This window comes from Mesoplodon mirus (genome assembly GCF_964341445.2).
Source record: "Mesoplodon mirus genome assembly, chromosome: 6".
NCBI lineage: Eukaryota > Metazoa > Chordata > Mammalia > Artiodactyla > Ziphiidae > Mesoplodon > Mesoplodon mirus.
In genome coordinates, this window is record NC_138982.1 from 110,558,447 (window position 1) to 110,574,991 (window position 16,545).

The following is a 16,545-nucleotide window of genomic DNA, read 5'->3' on the forward strand; positions in this document are numbered from 1 at the left end:
TTCAAGTTCTTTGAATTAGTTATGACATAGCCAGAGAGAATCAAAACCATGAATTGATGACTAATGTGTGTAGTAGAGAAAAGAGCAAATATAAAACAATCATGGACTCCTAGAGACACATGAATGCTCCAGTGCCACATAGTAAAGGACAGGCTGTGATAAAACACTGAACAATGAGTAGAATCTAATTTCTAGTGGATTGAAAAATCATGGAACTGACTTTAGGAAGAAAAAAGAAAAGTGAATCTAGCCACTATCCTTCTGGATGAGACAGATATGTTGGTATAGAGTTTTAACCCATTCCATTAGGAGGAAAATGTTTAATAACTTGGTAAAAGTCTGTGCCCTCTCCCCTCTCCTATTCCACATTTTACCAATAACTCATTAAAGACATACAAAGCACACTCATGATTTTTTACATAGTTATTGACTATATTACCCACTGTGTACATTTCACACCCATGACTCATTTATTTTGAACCTTCAAGTTTGTATCTCTTAATCTCCTCACCTATTTCTTTTCTCCTCCACTCCCATCCCTTCTGGCAGCTACCTATTTTTTCTTTGTATCTATAAGTCTGTTTCTGTTTTGTTATGTTTGTTCATTTGCTTTGTTTTTTTTTTTTTAGATTCCACATGTAAGTGAAGTCATGCAATATTTGTGTTTCTCTGACTTATTTCACATATCATATTTCCCTCTAGATCCATTCTTGTTATAAATGGCAGGATTTTATTCTTTTTATGGCTAATATTCCATTGCACATGTGTGTGCATGTGTGTGTGTGTGTGTGTGTATGACATGTTCTTTATACATACATCTGTTGATGGACCCTTAGGTTACTTCCATATCTTGGGTATTGTAAATAATGCTGCAATGAACAGAGAGGTGCTTATATCTCTTCTAATTAGTGTTTTCATTTTCTTTGGATAAATATCTAGATGTGGAAATGCTGGGTCATATGGTAGTTCTATTTTTAATTTTTTGAGAAATCTCCATACCTTTTTTTCCATTGTGGCCACACCAGTTTACATTCCCACCAACAGTGCATGAGGGTTCCCTTTTCTCAATGCTTCTTATTTGTTGTCTTTTTGGTAATAGCCATTCTGATAAGTGTGGTTTTGATTTGCATTTCCCTGATGAAGAGCAATGGTGAGCATCTTTGTCTGTGCCTGTTGACCATTTATATGTCTTCCTTGGAAAAATATCTATTCAGATTCTTTCCTATTTTTTTTAATTAGGTTGATTGTTTTTTTGATGATAAGTTGTATGAGTTCTTTGTGTGTTTTGGATATTAACCCCTTATCAGAGATATTATTTGCAAATATATTCTTCCATTCAGTAGGTGATCTTTTTGTTTTATTGATAATTCCCTTCACTGTGCAAAAGCTTTTTAGTTTGATGTAGTCCCATTTGTTTATTTTGTTTTTGTTTCTCCTGACTGAAGAGACATATCAAAAAAAAAGTTACTAAGACCGACACCAAAGAGCTTACTGCCCATGTTTTCTTCTAGAAGTTTTATAGTTTCAGGTCTTACATTTATGTATTTAATCCATTTTGAATATATTATTGTTTATAGTGTGAGAGCTGAGTACAGTTTGATTCCTTTTCATGTAGCTGTTCATTTTCCCAAGCACCATTTATTGAAGAAGCTGTCTTTTCCCCATTGTATATTTTTGCTTCCTTTGCCATAGATTTATTGGTCATATCATTAATTGGGTTGTCTGTTCTGTTCCATTAATCTATGCATCTTTTTTGGTGCCAATACTATATTGTTTTGATTACTCTAGCTTTGAAATATAGTTTGAAATCAGGGAGCATGATACATCCAGGTTCATTCTTCTTTTTCATATTGTTTTGGCTATTTGAGGTCTTATGTGTTTCCATATAAATTTTAGAATTATTTGTTTTAGTTCTGTAAACAAAGCCATTGGCATTTTTAATTATGTTAAATAAGAATGGAGAAATGTATTAATATCAGTACCAATAACCAAAAGGTCATAACTAATTAGAAACAATGGTCAAAATATAACAAGATTAAATTTCACAAAGATAAATAATAGAGGAGGGAAGCTGTTCTTCATTTATAGTAGCTATTTGGAAGTGTGCATCAAACTTTCAATTAATCATAAATTTTGTGTAATTTAAAAGTGAAATATAACCATGAAATAAGCTATTTTTAGTTACCGTGACATATATATCCTGAATGAGGAAGCTGATAGGCCTGCCTTCTGAGAATGCCATTAACCTTATTTTAAGAATTATGTTACATTTTTGGTAGGAAATTTTAAGAAGAATGTAGAAAATTCAGATGCATTCACACAGTAACAAGGGTGGTAATGCAACTCAAAAACATGCCTTATTAATAAAAATAAACTAAAGATAAGATTTGGGGAAGGAAATCCAACACAGGAATACTCAGATATTGAGGAATGTCAAGTAAAATTATTACATTTGTTTTCCTTTACCAAGGATAGGAAGTAGAAATGACAAATGGAATGTAGAAACAAATTTTCACTCAACATCAAAAATAGTTCTCTATTACAATTGTGTAAAAGGGGAATTTTCTACTTAGAAGACACCCAAAAGTAGTTTGTAAAACAATTCTACAATTAAATAGAGAAGATAGAATGTGGTGGGAGAAGATAATCTGCATTTTTCCTTCTTGTCCTAAAATTCTATGATTCTGTGTTAATCCAGTAAAGTAGACCAGAAGATGCTGAAAGATTTAGCTCAGGATCTTACACTAGGAAGGTAAACCCTGAAGAAAGACATTATAAAATATCTTCACTGAAAACAATAGCCTGTGTCTGAGAATAAATGAATTATTATAATTTCTGAGAAGAAAAACTTGTCATACTAAATCAAAACTTTTAATAGGTGTGAAAGAAAAAATGCTGAGTGAAAAATTTACTTGATTGTAATGAACGTTACTAAGTTCAGTAGGTATGGAGATATTAAAATCACAATCCTTTATGTCCAAAGTAGACACTGCATTTCCCTAGTGGCCTTTTAAATTTACACTATGAATCGATGATCTCTGAAGGCCTTGCAATTTCTAATGTTTTATGCTTCTGTGATCTGTTGTCATTCTGTGATGTAATGATTTAAAATAGACTTCACCAAGAAGAATTCTTTTCTCAGTTATGATTTATCAAAGACTTTCTTGTTCCCTACCTGTTACTGATGACCCAACATAACAATCAACTGAACATTTTGACTTCTCATGTTTCAAGCAAATATTTGATATCATATTGGTAAAATTTTAATCCCTTTGAATTAATTTTCTTATCTTTAAGATTGCTGTTACCTATATGACTTTTGGAAAGTTTCTAAGTATTAAAAAATATCTCTTATGAAGTCTTTTGGAACAAGGAAGCATATAGAAGATTCTGTTAATGACTTTTTTATTAATCCTCATGCTTCTGTGAGAAGTATATCCTTGATATGCAGGTGAAAGAGGATTATATAGCCAAGTAGTAAGCCAGAGTATTTCAATATAGCTTAGGAAACTATAGCAAGAGTTTCTTTTCTGCTTAGGTTTACTATTTGCTGAGAATTGCTCTTGTTAAAAATAATCTCACAAACAGATTTAAGAATTCTTTTTAGGAAATAAAATAATAAAAAAATAAAAGTAAAAATAAGGTAGTCCTCACATAAACCTATGAAACCAAGTAACAGTGAATCAACATCCATGTAATAGACTAGCCTTAAATAATATTTGATTGGAAAGATGGGATACAAATAATTTAAACTTTTGAATGATTAGTTTTAATTTGATGTATATATCATGAATATTGACTAAAATATTCTAGGCAGCAATATGCCTTTTTAATATAAAATTAATATAAATTTACCATTAGATATTTGCAATTATCTTTTGAAGATAATTTTTCATTCACATGTTTTTTTTCTCTGTGCTTATTTAACATAAATGATGTGTATAACACTTCTAGAATTTTGAGACCAGCATAAAATTTAGTGTTCATCCTAAAGGTGCTTCATATTTATTGAAAAATAAATTTGAACTCTGAAATGTTTAAAATGAAGGAATTGATTATGTTTACAGTGCCTGACGTATATATATGTAGGTGTTCAGGTTAAACATCATGTATTATGTAGTAATTTGATTTATAAGAATATCAATTTTCTTTGTTAAGGAACCTTACTTAAAACAGAATTGATAATATAATAATATTTTTAGTAAATTTTACATTTTAAATTATCCCATTGTTTTACTTGACATTAGTGAATAATACTATGAGATATTGCATTTAAATCTAAAATTAGAAAATCATTCTAAAAGAATTTAAGTGGCTTTTCAATATTCACATAGGTAACAAATACGCAATTCAGTATTTTTGATTCCAAAGACAGTGTTCCATCCTCATATCTAACTCTCTATGGTTTCTTCTTTACTATAGCATCACTCAGTGAAGTCATAACATTTCAGTTTTACAAACAGACACATAAGGGGGACCAGACAGATGAATGATGGCAGATAACTGCAAACCACACCTAATTGTGAAAGTAAGTCAGTAGTTATGCCTTAATAATGATGGCCACTGCTGTATTCAAATAATTTTTGTCTTCTTAGATTATATTTCTTTTTTAAAAAAATTTTATTGAAATGTACTTGAATTACAATGCTGCATTAATTTCTGCTGTACAGCAAAGTGATTCAGTTATACACACACATGCAAACACACACACACACACACATATGTATATATACTTTTTCATATTTTTTTCCATTATGGTTTATCACAGGATATTGAATATACTTCTTTGTGCTATACAGTAGGACCTTATTGTTTATACATATATATATTATAAACTATATATAATACATATAAACTATATTATATTATGATATATTATATATTATATTATATAAACTATATATATTATATTATATGTATAAACTATATATAATAGTTTGCATCTGCTAATCCCAAACTCCCAATCCTTCTCTCTCCCACCCTTGTTTCCCCTTGGCAATCACAAATCTGTTCTCTATGTCTATGAGTTTGATTAGGTCTATTTATTTATTTTTGCTTTTACTTCTATTGCCTTGGGAGATTGACCTAAGGAACACTGGTATGATTTATGTCAGAGAATGTTTCGCCTATGTTCTCTTCTAGGAGTTTTATGGTGTCATGTTTTCTATTTATGTCTTTAAGCCATTTTGAGTTTATTTTTGTGTATGGTGTGAGGGTGTGTTCTAACTTCATTGATTTGCATGAGACTGTCCAACTTTCCCAACATCACCTGCTGAAGAGTGTCCTTTCCCCATTGTATATTCTTGCCTCCTTTGTCAAAGATTAATTGACCATAGGTGTATCATTTATTTCTGGGCTCTCTCTTCTGTTCCATTGATCCATATGTCTGCTTTTGTGCCAGTACCACAGTATTTTGATTACTGTAGCTTTGTAGTACTGTCTGAAGTCTGGGAGGGTTAGATTATATATGTATGTATGTATGTATATATATATTTTTTTTTTTTTTTTTTTTTTTTTTTTTTTTGCTGTACGCGGGCCTCTCACTGGTGTGGCCTCTCCCATTGCAGAGCACAGGCTCCAGAAGTGCAGGCTCAGTGGCCATGACTCATGGGCCTCACCACTCCATGGCACGTGGGATCCTCCCAGACCGGGGCATGAACCTGTGCCCCTGCATCGGCAGGCGGACTCTCAACCACTGTGCCACCAGGGAAGCACCTAGATTATATTTCTTAATAAATTTTCTTCTCCAGCTTTCATTTACATTTTTAAGTTGGAAAGCCATCCTTGAAGAAGTTGCCTTGAATTTGATGGGGAAAGAAAACTGCCTGGATTTAGTTTAACCATGCATGTATTGTGCCCCTACTCTGAAGCCCCTAAATAATTATCCCATAAAATATGAAAATTATTTTAAACATTAGTTAAAAAAAGTATTTAAATAAATTTTTGCAGAATCTTTAATACAGGTTATATATATATATATATATATATATATATATATATATATATATCACAACAAATATAAATCCATAACTATATTTCATAATATAACACAAATATTTCTTTATTGTTAATTCTTGCTGTATGAATTGTTTTATAATTCTCTTTTACAAGTTATACTATATCTTTTACAAGATATATACTATATCTCCCTGTATATTCTATTCTCATCCCAGGATCTATATTCAGAACACCAAACTTTCTGCTTCAATACATTTGGCATGTGTCTATCAGTCTTACTGTCTTAATTATCAAATGTCAGTAACATACACAGTTTCAATATTGTTTTTAGAGGGAGTTTTTGGCTAGTATTCCAGAAGCCTTTAGCAATCTGAGTACTATTCTATGGGAGATAGAAGACAAGCTTCTGATTAATACCTACCATTTCAAAGTAGTATCCTAGGAATATTTGCTTAAATTAACTAAATATTTTCAATGCTACAAGTTAGGTAAGCTGAAGAATCAGACTTTATGTTAGAAAATAAATTGAGGCCTTTTTTTTTTTTTAACCAATTCTTCATTCCCAATAATACCATGGCCTTCTTTTCTCTTTCCACAACTTTCCTTGTAACCAGGATACTTTATGAGTCTTCTAAATATTCAAATCATGTCTCTACTTCAGTTTAGCTTATATCCCATTTGCTCCATAAGATGTTAAAAATACAAAAAAAAAGCAAATTTATTATCTGAAATTATATTAAAATTAAAATTTAAACTTTATAATGATTTATAAAAACTTTATAAAATTAAATCTTTATAAAATATAAGTAAGGTGTTTTGTTTCCAGAAGTGTCAAATTATGTTCAGAGACTGAGATTTTCTTTTTCAGTTAATCTATTTAACACAGGTTCACTGTGAGAATTATAATAATTTCACAAGCCAATAGCATACAGGATAATGTCTCTTATAAACCAATAAAGAAATAACATATGGGCTTCCCTGGTGGCTCAGTGGTTGAGAGTCTGCCTGCCGATGCAGGGGACATGGGTTCGTGCCCCAGCCTGGGAAGATCCCACATGCCATGAAGCAGCTGGGCCCGTGAACCATGGCTGCTGAGCCTGTGCGTCCGGAGCCTGTTCTCCGCAATGGGAGGGACCACGACAGTGAGAGGCCCAGGTACCGCAAAAAACAAACAAACAAACAAACAAAAGAAATAACATACTCCAAACCAATAATAGATTAATTACACCATTTTTCCAGTCAAGGGGATGAAAAGAATAAAGTACAAATTTAGTTAGATGAACCTTTCTATGAGTTCGTTGTCTGGAGATTTGGCTTAGCCACCGAGAAGCTGATGTCCAGCTGCTGGGGTAAAAGTCCCTTGCTGCTAGAGCATGTTGCTAGAGAAGGAGGACACAGGTGTTAGCCAGCAAGATGAGCTTCCCTGGGCAGCTGCATGGTTTTCACCACTACCTTGCAGAGTCGCTTTGCCCAGGCAGGAGCTAATGTCCTAAGGTCTCTGGAGAGCTACTTATATCAAGAGTCTTCTTCCCCAGACCCAACACTCTTAAGTTGTAGGTCAAACTTATTGGTATTTAAAACTTAAACATCCCCTAACCATAGTTGCTCCTCTACACATTCTTATCAATAACCCCAGCAGTGCTAATCAATATCTGAGCTACTGAGTACTTATTGACAACCACAAATGTGGATGAGGGCATCCTGACACAGCTTCCTCAAGGTAAATCACTTAGAACAAAACAACTTCATTCTTAGATTAAAACAATGTCAACAAAAAAAGTGTATTTTGAATCATATCAGACCAATACAAAACATAAGGTGAGAGCACGTAAATTGTTGTGTTCTTTATTGAATCTCTCAATCCTGGTCCATAGTTGGTATGTGAAGAGTGAGTAATGAACATGTGCTGATGAAAGAGTTATTGTGCTTATAACATTCTGGCATTCCTATAAGTGTTAATAATCTTTGCAAAACATATATTATGTGTCATGATAGTATCACGTTTTAGTGTCATGTTTCTAAATATAATAAAATAAACCTAATTTAGGAGGCAGCCCAAATGCTGAGAGGTAATGAACAGAACATGACATATGTGGTAAATCAAACTTTTCTCCACTCAGAAGTGCATCTTAAGCAAATACTAGGAAAGACATAGACAGGTTTCACTTTTTTAAATATTTTGTTCCTGTTTCTATTTTTATTTTTCTAAAAGTATCCCATATCTTCTGATTCAGAACTTGAATAAAATGACATTTAAGGCAGGGATGATACCATTGCTTTATTTATTATTGAATAAAGTGTCCCATCAGTTTATTGGTGAGAACTGATATATATATATATATATATATATATATATATATATATATATATATAATCTGAATTTCCTAATTATTGAATATGAGTACAATGAAAAACTTCTTCTGAGATTTATATACTTGGATTAATGCACATATCCTTTGAACCTATGTTAAAGAATCCTTGGAAGACAACATTTTAAATGGATATCTGAACAGGCTGGACCTTCATAAATAATATTTTTTAAATTCTCGTATTATTCTCCTGACAAAATTCTGTACAAGTAAGGTTTATTTTTGTTTAGTTGAACAATATATTACTGTTATCCCTATTTCTAGTTCTTTCAAATTTTCTTACAAGTTTAATTGTTTATACTCAACTCTGAAATTTCTTTCCATTTCTAAAAGCCAAGAGCTTCTACAATTTTGTAGGAATCAGGATGTAACACACTCAGAGAATTATGTTGGATCATTGCAGCAAAGTGGTGAAGGCTATGAGTTTGGGATTCGAGTAAATCAGGTTTGAGGTGATTTCACATTGTATCAATAATATAACCATGGGCACATTAGTTAACCTTTCTGATTATCAATTTTGGTACAATTATTTTAAAATGGCTTTTTATTTAAAATATTGAGTACAGTACCTAAAATCCTATTATGGAGATTAAAAGTGGTAATTAATTTAAAGTAGTGACTAGGACCCAATTAGTGTTTATTAATATTAGATTTAGTATATTATTTGCTATAACATCTTGTGGAAGAAAAGGTTTTAATACATGCAAATTTGAGACCATTCCATTTATTTTCAATTTTCTTATAATTGTTACTTTTCTTTAGAATATTAAATTACCATTGATACGAAAGCCAAAATACTTGCCCATCATTTACATTTCTATTTACAAATTCTTTTGAGCATTACTATTATTTTGACATTCACAATATATTCAAAACCTAGATTCTTAAATGTAAGTTTTATATAATTTTAAAAGTGAATTTCTAACTAGTTTCTCAGAGAAACACATATCAAGTGATAGGAAAACAGGGGGAAAATAAGATCCTATATTCAGAAATTGGTTTTACAAAAAATATTTTAGATATATAACAAGTGAAATACATGTCAAGTGATACAATGAAACTGGTGGGAAAATAAGATTCTATATTCTAAAATTGATTTTCAAAAATAATTTAGGGATACATCAGTTTCATAACAATATTCAACTCTATTAAAGGCATGCATACTTGTAAAATTCTGCACAAAATATCCAATTTTATGAGATTTAATTTTCTCAAAAATTTAAAATACACAGATAACCAAAGTACACATGATCTTTGGAAAGTCTTGCTCCCTAATGCCTCTGGGTGTGCTGTGCTTTGTTTGTCAAAATGGTGTCAAGTCTATTAGAACAGCTTGGCCAGTTTTGACAGAATTCCTTCCTAAATTAAAGGTAGCAAGATGAAGCTTATAAATTAATGGGGGAAACTTGAGTTCTATCACCAGCTCTCTGTGAACAAAACTTATTTCTCACTTTACAATTTATACTTCCTTTTTTATTTGAAAGAATGTAATTATTTCAGTGTTTCATTTAAAACCTTAACCATGCATTTTATTTAACTTTTTAAAAATTTGTATCATAAACATATAGTAAAAACAATGTGACTAAATTTAGTATTTCATCAGACATAGGTTTGACATCAGAGAGAAGTAGATCTGAATTTTTCTTGTCACTTCACACCTGCATGACTATATTTTTTGGAAATAGTTTTCAATTAAATTCAAAATATTATGAGATTTTTGTCAATATTGCATAACACAACTAAAAATATTTAACAGAGTGCTTGGCAGGTGCTTGAAAAGTGTGCCTCTGTTTGGACGAGTTGTTGTTTCTGTTATTGTCATCATGGATAAGTTGAAGCCTTGAATGAGATTCCTATTTATTGTATTTTGTTCATAGAGAACTGATGATGGCCTGAATATTATACAGAAAAAAAAAATAACAATGTTATATTAAATTGATACTAAAAGAAAATCTACTATATACACACTCAGTGTTAACCATTGTGTACATATTGCATCATCAAAATGGTCACCTTTGTACAGATGGGACCATAAGCTAAAAAATTAAATGTCTTTTTGAATTTTTATACTCATAGAAAATAGTTGACCGAACATTTAAAACTAAGTCTATCTGTATCCAAAACCCTTGCTCATGCTCTTGTATAAGGCTGCCTCCCATTGTGTTTGGATTCAGAATTGTATCAAGACTTCTGTATTTTGGGAAATTTTACTCCAAGATCAGATATGATTAATTTTTAGTCAAAATTAATTTCTTGAAAATGTCAATAGTTGACGTTTTTGTTCTTATGTCAATATTATAGGAGGGATTAATTCTCCTAGCATTAATGAATTTGGTGCTATGATTATTTACTGATAAATTTATCTCCTATATAACCTTGTATGAGACTTTTTTTCACATATTTTTAATCATTTTACCAAATTTCTTTCATAATTAAATGTAAATCACATTTAAATCTCTGTTTTTATGATGAATGGTAGTTTGAATAATTCCCAAGACATATAAATTATTAAAAATAGAACAATAATACAATTACTAAAATAATATACAACTGACACTAGTGATTTCAAGTCATTTGTGTGAAATAGTTGATTTTCTAAATCTGATACTTAATAAAAAGTGATGCTTTATTTATAATAACATGGCATTATGTATAATAAAACAAGTGACATCAGTTTCCTATTTTATATCCACTAATGAGAATTAAGAATAAAAAATATGCTATGAAAAATTCCATACTATGCTATATTTTTAAAATGATCCATAGATCAGATAAGATAAAAAAATAAGTTAATTAACTTTTGCAGTCATCAGTTAATTAAGCTAGGTAATGAAGAACCACATGCTGAGCAAATAAGTCATTGATCCAGAATGAAATAATAAAATAAAGGCTTTTAGAATCTATGTATTTATTCAGTATTTTACATTCTTCTTGTATATTAAAGCACACTTATTTTTTAGCTTGTGTGTGTGTGCAGCTGTAAAATACGTTAAGTATATCCCTATACTCATTATTAATGCTACTTTTTATTCATTTTGTATATGGCTTTTGCATTCCATACAAAGTATCTAGATATATGGATACAATTTGCAGGAGTTTTACAATGTTTAAAGTTAACATGCAACAGTGTAAATAAATTTGTCTTTGATGAAATCACATTGTAAGTGAACATTTCTGGATTTTCCTTATAAGGAAACTACTTATGTGGTGTCCTAGATTTTTTACAAACCAAAAGATATTTTAAATGAATGGGAGGGAAAGGGCAAAAATTCTTAAGCTTTTGCTGCCTCAACTGAATTTGCTCCACACTGAATGGGAGTTCCCTGGTCTTTTTTTGCACCCAGCTGTGAGCAGTTAGGAAAAACAGAGGCAGGAGATGAGGCATAGGTTAATGTAGTATATATCCTTATTTTGCCTTGTTTGAAATTCATAAGATTTAAGTCACTTTGGGTACATAACTATAACCGTCTAGAAAAATATTTATTCATTTCAACTAACTCATGATCACATTCACTTATGATCATATTAAAGACAACCCAGGAGTAGGAATCAAGATACCTGCCAAGCAGAACCAGTGCTACACACAGGGCTTCAGTCAAGTTGAGGGATATGTTTCCATTGAGAGGAAAGAACAAGAAAGAAAAACAGGGAAAAAGTGGCACAGTTACAGGGACCAGAAAGAAGATGGCAGTGACACTTAAGGAACTCTTATGGTGACGTTCATCTCTTTCATGGTTCTTTTCTAAGGCTGATCCTGGTTATAACACCACTTATGACTTTGATCAATGTAAGTAGAAAAGGATGAATTTTTCAGACAGAGACTTTTTGTTTAACCTATCTGGGTGACTGACACATGCTTTTGTTTTCTTTTATGAATGATATGTTGATTTGAAGATTTTTTTTTCTTTCCCCAGTGATTTCACTAAGAATTTTGTTCAAAGATCTCATATTAGACTTGTAGATAAGGTGAAGGAATATAAAATTTTCTTTGCCAGAAAGAACAGGAACTTCATAGTTCTTTCTTTTTTTTTTTTAATGAAAGGGACACTGAAATAGGATTGAAGTAATTGAGAAATGATCTCTGTGAGTAGAATGAGCGTAGTGAAAAAGGAGATGGTACTTGTGTCATAAAAGAATGGCCTGTTAGGACTCTCAACCAGATAATCCTATTATTAAAGAATAAGCTTGTCTGAATTCTCTGTGTGTATGTATTTTCTAGCCAAAATCACACTATTGAAGTTTTTGAAACAGTTGACAGTTTTCTACTGCCTTTGTCAAAGAAATGAAGCTCTGGCATAAACATTTGGCCACTGTTTCAAATCCTTACATGAGAGGGAAGTCCTAAATAACTGAAGGACTAATGTAGTAATGAATGGTGCGAAAACAATGTTCCTGTGCAATTGAGGGCAGTTATTAATTTGTTTCAGTTGGATGCATATGCCAGAAAGCTCAATTTATGCAAGCCATTCAAGGATAGAGAGAAAGAGATCGCTCAGCCTGAAGGAACATAACAGTGAAACATTTCTTAAACAAGATCTGTTCTTGCCTACAACACAATGTCACTTTCACAAGCTGATATTCAAGAAAAAAAAAGAAAATTATAACAAATTTACTTAAGATTTTCTCCAAGTATTTTAAATTAGAGAGTAGCAATGAGAGAAAGTTTCCACCTCCCCACCTTATTTCTTCTCGTGTCCACAAAGTACTTGGAAATATGTATCACTGCTACACAAGGTGGCATTCTTATACTTCCATGCTGAGACTCCTTATATATCTTTGAGCTTTTAAGTACTGAATAATTAAAATATGCATTGCCATTTCCTGACATTTAAATGTCTTTTTAAAACTCATAGCTTTATTGGTTTTGAATTGTCTAGACAAGAATCATTCGTGATTAAAGAATTGTTCTACCCCTGATCTGCCGTATTTCACTCTAATTTGAGTATAGGGAAACTTATTTTCTATGCCATAAACCGTTTTCAAGTAAAGTTATATATTTAGAATAACATTTTGGAAAACTACTGTACTTTTACTGTAATTGAATAATGCATCATACCTAAATCTGTGTCTTAACCATGCCAATTTTACAGTCCCTCATGCTGTTTTGGCTTTTTGTTTTATTTTGTTTTGTTTTTAATTATTCATAGTGAATTTAGGCAAAATTATCAGAGATGTTACATTATTATGTATCAATGTTTTTATTTCCATATTGGTTATATTACACCTTGGATATGTGTCTCTTCTAATTGTGAGTTGATGGTGATATTTTCAAGAAAATTTGAAAATTGCATACAGTTTTTCAGAGTATTCTTCAGAAGAATATGTGTTTCATTATGCATTACTATATATTCTTAATTTTTTCATGTTAGGTTCCATAGAATTAATTGTCATAAAATTCTGTTGCAGTAAAATCTATATGAGCAAATTTATCAATATGTGTTAAGATAATACGATTATAAAAAAGTCAAGCTTATTCTATTTACAATGGAAAAACACTGAGTCATTGAAAATCAACTTAAAATCAATTTTTTTCAAAGTTCTAAATCTAATAAAATGTGAGAATATTAGTTGCAACTTGCAATTAGTTGTAATCATCTAAAAACCATTAGATCACTTTTACAATTTTGCTTTAAATAATTAGGAATAACTAGGAAAATCCCAAACCAGTTTCTACATGCACAAAATAATTTGTATTCTAGCTATTGGAGCAATGTCATATGTTTTTAATAAGATGTAATTCCTACATGTGGGTCAAAACATAAATAATGTTGAAATATTACATATAGCGCTGATGTAACTAATTAAAATTCAACAGAGTTGCCTTAAGGCAGATGGTTTGCTTTGTGTTGAGCAAGAACATCCTCTAAAATTGATCCAGGTAAAAGAATTTGTCCCCTAATAAATAAAGTTATCTGAAATGTGAGCCAAGTGAAATAACTTATTGATTCACTGTAAATTGATTTGAAAAGGCAAACTTTCTTTCAAAATTGATAACTAACAGAAACTTAATTAAAATATTAGTTTTAAGGACTTTTAAAATTCAACAAGGACAAAATGATCTGGGAAAATTAAGGAATATAATTTCAAAGAAGAGGGAAGTGGAAGAAATGACGTGAAGAATATGAATATAACAAAGAGTAAGATTGAACCTTGGAAGGATAAGGTAGGAAACAAGGCAGTGTTTTAAGGAAGAGAGGCAGGTATTGATGCCCCCTAAAACTTGCATATAATTTTCCCATTTTTCTCCTTGATAATCAATCCCTTAAGCTTAAGTGCTTCCTTTTGGACCATTTTACCAGTAAATTAAGTTTTCTGTGACTTTTAAAAAAAATTTGAGGACATTCCTGTGGGAAAGTAAGGGACTTGGAAGCAGAAAATGTTCTGCTGGTAACAACAGTGTACCTGGAGCCAGAAAAAGAAGGGCAAGGGAAGTTGAGGGAGCACAAAACCCAGCAAAGACAAGGAGGAGAGTCATTTGCATAATCTTCCCAGTGCTTTGAATTTTAGAGTGAACATATCATGAGACAACCAAAGAGGCTATAATTGGATACGGTGAGGAGACATTTCAAAGTATGTGTGTTACCTGAAGCTATATTGCTATTATTTTACTCAAGCTTAAGAGGTCCATTCAAGTTAGTAGCAGTGTAGGAAAGGTGTTGAAGAGGTTATCTTCGGAGGAAAAAGGGGAAAATCTGCATGACTGAAACTGAGGCTGTGGCTGATCACACACACTGCTCCTGTGGCTGTTAGGGGATTATGTCTCCTATGCCGCAGGTAATGGTATTTGGCTATATTTAAAGATCAAACATAAAGCATTGCTTTAAAATTTGTCCTTAAGAAGGACCTTATTTCCAAGTTACATGATAAAATGACTCTATTGGCAAGGCAGAACAGAATATAAGATTAAAAAATCTTAAGTCACATTTGTATTTGCATTTTTTTTCAATAAAGCTGTGTAAAACACTCTGTGAAACCCTCCTGCATTAACTCAGTAAGGAATTAAGAAAAATTTGAACATACAGAAAATATCGTGGATTGAAATACTATTTGCCTCTGGTGTACAAAGGTAATAAATACAAAAATTACAGAACCAACATAATGCTTGTTTTTTTCTCTCAGAATGTGAGAAGGCAAGTTTCTAAAAAAATACTTTTGTTCTAATCCCACTCAGTCAGCTCAGGTCAAGGTGAGATAAAAATTAATGAAACTTTATTTTTTACATTTAATGTTAATGTGCTCTATCTTTTATTTCTTTTTTCTTTTTTTCCTTTTGGCTATTTCTTTGTCCTTGTAGAGGTCTTCTTGGTCAGGTAATGAATTTTTAGTACTAGTATTTTCACAAAGGTGTAAAGTTCTTTGCTTCGTTCCCTCTGATCTCTGAATGCTCACCTTGCATTAAAAATCTGCCCTATTTATTTGGAGTCAATAATGCAACTCCATGAGTTGTGAGCACTAGAATATTACCTTTGTGCACTAATTAATTGAATATGGTAATGAGGTCATGCCTGCAAAGTCAAAGCAGGAAAAAATGAGAAATAAAGTAATTTATTTACCAATGCAAAAACAGTGAAAGCAGGTTTTACTGTCCCTAAAACAACAGTTTTATGTTATATTTTACACTTGTAGTTCTGTGTTCATATTTGAACAGATATATCAGAAGAGTCCATTTTATTTTAGCTTTCTAAAATTTAAAAATAGTCACAATGCCTTAAATCTAAGATATCAAGCTAGACTATTAATACTACTGTATTAATTCTTCTTTCAAATTACAGTTAAAATGCTTAATTTGTTTCTCCCTTATATTTTTAAGCTTAAATTTTTTTCTTAAACATATATTACTCTATATTTTATATCCAAATCTTTATATTATGAACTAGAGTAGAGTTTCTTGATCACCTGCATTTTAATTTAAGGGGAAAAATAAACTTGTATTAAGAAATAGTTGTTAATAATTATTACAATTAATGTAATAATTACAATGATTTTAGCAGACAACAGCAATGTTTCCAAAAATTCTCTTAAACAATATTCAGTTGCAAATGAAACATTTTATTTTTATTTTTCATGAAATAGATGTTGTCTGCTTAACTAGCGAGGTCACTGCTCACCCTACCCAACCCACAACAATAAAATTGGTGACACTTTAAAAATAAATAAATGAATAAATTTTAATTTCTCTTTGTTTGATGCTTAAAGTATTTCCCTCATATTTTAGGAC